Source organism: Penaeus japonicus, unplaced genomic scaffold (genome assembly GCF_977035675.1).
Source record: "Penaeus japonicus unplaced genomic scaffold, GWHDUDI00000001_assembly GWHDUDI00000021, whole genome shotgun sequence".
Lineage (NCBI taxonomy): Eukaryota > Metazoa > Arthropoda > Malacostraca > Decapoda > Penaeidae > Penaeus > Penaeus japonicus.
Genome location: NW_028234423.1, coordinates 16,706,600 through 16,711,599, shown reverse-complemented (window position 1 = coordinate 16,711,599; position 5,000 = coordinate 16,706,600). Strand labels below are relative to the sequence as shown.

Sequence of the window (5,000 nt, the reverse complement as noted above, 5' to 3'; positions counted from 1 at the left end):
AGGATTCAGAGGTGGATTCGGAGGTAATACTTGTTATAGTCTTGGCTATAAAATAGTACTATTAAAGTGGATCGTAATATGTTTGATGGTCACATAAACGGAAATTTATGAAGAACAAATAAATAACATAATAAAATAATTGATGCAGAAGTATTCTTACAAAATCTGACATTTCCACAGGTGGACACAGAGGCTTCGGCGGAGGCTTCGGAGGATTCAGAGGCGGACATGGAGGATTCGGAGGTGGATTTGGAGGTAAATAATTGTACTTTGTATCGCATTTTCTTCTTTCCTTTTTTACTTTATAGTAAGTGACATTGTTATTATATCTACGAACTCCCTAACGAACGTTCATATTTCTTTTATAGGATATGGACGGTAAAGCCTGACTTCTCAACGACAATAAAACTTTTACCAAAGATACATAATTGTTTACTCTTTTCCTCATGAAGACAGTAATAAGGTGAAAGTTTTTTTAATACGAGCCGCATTTCTTATTACAAAAGGCGTCAGAAAGAAGCATTACAATCCTTTGCTTGACAAATCTGTAGTGATAAGAAATAACAGGGATTTTCCGTTTGAATCTACCATGATCTATAATGCCTTAATGGCAACACTGAGAAGAGTACAATGTGTCCTGTTGAGTGTCCTACTCCTTTTGTCATGGCAAAGATCACGCTCTAAAGTCCGATGAACTTTCCCTGCATTTTGTTGCATCAGCAATGGTCGGCGACTCACTGCTAGTTTTGCCGACGAGAGGGAACTCTGAGGGCTACCATGACACTAACTTTGTATGTTTGAATATTCTAATCCATATCAGTGATGGGTATTTTATAAATATAGGATATGACGATCCCTCTCGATCAAGTGTGTTGATAATTGTCTTTCAAAATCTTAGTTATTCACATCATTTGTATTAAAAGCTATTTTTTTCGTTCATATACTGTGCTAAAATATACATTTAACTTCGATTTTATATTTACTTCGATTTGTATTGAAAAAAGTTAGTACCTCCTAATTTTGATGTAACTCAATCGTGGTCCTGTCTCACCTGGTCGGTCGCCCTCGAATTTCATCAAAGGATTAACGGTTGAGCTTTATAGAGTTTAAAATAGGACAAAGAGGCGAAGGTTCCCATTGGGTCATAAAGGTGAAAAGATAATAATTTATAGATGTATATAAATCTAATACATCAAAGTATTATCATTAACAATCATAACAACAACAATAATGATAACATGTATTATCAACAATATAAATGATGTCGAAATTTGATCACGTGATACAACTTTATCTGTAACATAAATAATACTAAGATTAGAAATAAATATATATATATTTTTTTTTTCTCTCTATCTTTGGACTCAGCTGCTTCCCGGTTTAATTATGTGGAACAGATAAACAACCATATCCTGTAGCAATGTTATCAATGAAATAGAAAAAGATAATCCCCTCCGGTGGTTTAAATCCATATCCTAAAATATAATTATTCTTTGGGAATTCCCGAGACGTCATTGTAAAATGTGTATCAAAATAACCAGCTGGTAAAAACCAGACCCATGCTACACAGCAAGGCCCATAAACTCGGAAAATATGAATCATTCTTTATTAGCGTTTTTGTACCTTCTTTTATCTAAAATTTCAAATCCTTGTGAAAGTTTAGGTCCATAAACACAATACAATCTTACCTCCACATCCACCTCCGAATCCTCCATGTCCGCCTCTGAATCCTCCGAAGCCTCCGCCGAAGCCTCTGTGTCCACCTGTGGAAATGTCAGATTTTGTAGGAATACATGAGATGCTCTTCACATATTGCCGTTTGTCTGTAACGGGTCTGTATGATCACCAAAAAAGATGATAATCAAAATTGATTATGAATATATTGCAAACTACTTCATTATTATTTTACATTGAGTGACATATCTTATATTACCTCCAAATCCACCTCCGAATCCTCCGCCGCTAAATCCACCGAATTTTCTTCCTCCGAATCCACCAAAGTGTCCACCACTAAATCCACCTCCGCCGAAGTGACCGGCGGCGGCGAAGGCGACCACGAGGGCCAGGACCATGACGGTGAAAAGTGCGCGGATCTGAGCTATAATATTGAGACCTTTAAGTTTCCTTATATTTTTGCTAAGATTCAGAGAAAGTCAGAAGCATGTAAGGAAAGTCACATCATGTGTAGATGCTATTTGCAAAATAAATTTAATTAACATGTAAAAAAAAAAAAAAAAAAAAAATCTGAAAATATGAATGCGGTGAAAAAACTACCTTAGACAAACCATTAACTGCTAATGGTAGGCTTTATATTCTCCCAGGCCAGGAAAGCCGAGAAGGCGACGGCCTTGTCGAGTCACGACACGAATCCTTATCCCAACGGGAGAAAATAAGCAGTGCGTATAACGACATGTGAGTCACGACCGCAACTGAGCTTTTCTATGTGGAATGAGCTATTTATACATTCATACGGTATATATAAACACACATACACATACACATACACACATACAGGTTCACATTCCTTTATCCAAAATTTTGAAAACCGAAGCTTTTTGGTGGAGTGTGGAGCATCTGTTACCGATCGGAGTCAAAACCGGCCCGTCGTTATCGGGTTGATTTCACTGTGAAAATGTCAAAAAAACAAAAAAACAAAAACAAAATGTATTCCTATGGGTAGCAGTAATCTTTATTTATCCTAATTAGGATTTCGGATAAAGGATTGTGGACCTGTATATGTATATATATATATATATATACATATGTATACATACATATGTATATACACATACACACACACATATGTATATATATATATATATATATATATATATATATATATATATATATATATATATATATGTGTATATATATACTGTATTAAATACATACATACATACATACATATATATATATATATATATATATATATATATATATATATATATATATATATATATGTTTGTATGTGAACATTCATATATTGCACTTAACACAAGAGACTCAAGAGGCTGTCAGATGTAGAACACAGGGCCCGACAGAATCCATATTCAGTTTTAGAGTAACTCTACATCTGATTCATTTCGTTATCAAATTGATTTCTCCTTTCCCTACGAATTAATTATATGATTAAAGATTTTTTTTTTCAGAAATATCTTCACTGATGATTTTAGATCATTGAAGCTAAAATATGCTTTGTCAGGGGTGGCCTTAAGCCAATTAGACCAATTGCTCCCGATGGGGACCCGCGCATAAGGGGTCCCACGCTGGAGTGTAACCTATTAACTCGCATGCAATTATCAAGCGCACATTTTGCTTGCTTTCCATGCTACCATAAAGATATAAAGTCTGATTTTTTTCTTACATTTCTATGATTCTACCAACCTTCGTGGCAGTTGGTTGGGAACCTGGTTTTCCAAAATTGTTCCCAACTGTCCTCGCACCTCCTAAGCCAGGCTCTGTGCTCTGTCCGAAATTATATAAAAAAAAACTTTTATTTTCCTATAATTGTTGCTCCTAAACTCTGATGTGCACTGCTTATTTTCCCCCGTTCGACAAGGGATTCGGGTAGTGACTCGACAGAATCCAAGGTCGCCGCCTTCTTGGTTTTCCTGGGCTGGAGGAGTATAAAGATCTCGCTTCTGTGCTGCATTGTCAGTTGTCTCTCAACGTCTCAACAATCAACATGGTTTGTGTAATAGAGTTGTATTCTTACCTCTCTTTCTATCTCATATTCATTGTGTGAAAAATATCGCAGATAATCAGAATCAGTCAGTAGTATACAAGCTGGATCTAGGTATTATATTATTACAAAGGATCTTTCATAGATTAGTTGACTTCGATAGCCTGACTCCATAGGTTCTTTCAGTTTTGCTGACTTAAAGAAAGTTTAATCATTCATGATTTTCCCTCAGATCCGCGCACTCTTCACCGTCATGGTCCTGGCCCTCGTGGTCGCCTTCGCCGCCGCCGGTCACTTCGGCGGAGGTGGATTTAGTGGTGGACACTTTGGTGGATTTGGTGGAGGGAAATTCGGTGGATTCAGCGGCGGAGGATTCGGACGCGGATTTGGAGGTAATATTTGTTTTCTTTGTACGCCTTTTTTAAGTGGGTAGTAATATGTTTAATGATTACATGAACGGAAATTTATGAAGAACAGATAAAGGACACACAAAACAACTGATACAAAATCTGACATTTCCACAGGTGGACACAGAGGCTTCGGTGGAGGTTTCGGAGGATTCAGAGGCGGACATGGAGGATTCGGAGGTGGATTTGGAGGTAAGACATTGTATGATATTCAAGGCCCGAAAAGTGTGGGTACAAGGAAACGCCACCCCTGGGAAACTTCCACAAATGGACCGCTGGCAATGTTGAGTAAAAAAAAAAGAAAAAAAGAAAAAGGGTATGAATAAACATCTCTAATAGTTCTTTTTCGGGCCGTCCTATGTATAATTAGTCTGGATTATATTAGTTCTTTATTTTATTATCTCAATTATCATGTACAGAATTCCGAACGAATTATCATATTTCAGGATATGGACGGTAAACCACGACCACCAGAGGGGATTATCCTTTTCTATTTCAATAATAAAACTGATTAAAAATATGATTGTTTATTTTCTACACACGAAAAAACTATAATGATATTGAAAATGATTGTGTTAGTCTTATAAAACTGGAAGTTAAAGGGATTTCCTGGTATTCGAAATCGGAAGCAGCTCAATCTTAAGAGAATTTTGATTTTATTTCATTTGAATTGCCTATTGCATAAACTGAAATGTGTATCAACTCCTCAGTTCTTAATATCATCAGTAGTGTTAATAACAATAATATTAAAAAGTAATAATAATAATAATGAGTCAAATGTAAACCCTTTCATGACTTTCGAAGGCGACCCGACAAGTGAGACAGGTTAATGGAAAGGGCGCGGACCTAAATGAAAATGAGGAGGCATTAACCTTTTTTCTTGACCAATATCAACAACCGAAAATGTGAAT

General features: G+C 36.2%; 2 long non-coding RNA genes across 2 annotated transcripts in view; both read left to right on the top strand.

Moving 5' to 3' along the window:
* LOC147469460 (uncharacterized) overlaps positions 1-375 on the top strand; it is a 903-nt gene extending 528 nt beyond the window's left edge. The window contains exons 2-3 of the long non-coding RNA XR_015191991.1: positions 1-23; positions 181-375. The exon at positions 1-23 is cut by the window's left edge and continues 137 nt beyond it. This is a non-coding gene — a long non-coding RNA (uncharacterized LOC147469460). The remainder of the gene's footprint in view (positions 24-180) is intronic.
* A 3,295-nt stretch (positions 376-3,670) lies between these two features.
* On the top strand, positions 3,671-4,600 carry LOC147469459 (uncharacterized). The gene is made up of 4 exons (XR_015191990.1): positions 3,671-3,688; positions 3,915-4,074; positions 4,207-4,281; positions 4,536-4,600. It is a non-coding gene; the product is annotated as an uncharacterized LOC147469459 (long non-coding RNA).
* Positions 4,601-5,000: the final 400 nt, after the last annotated feature.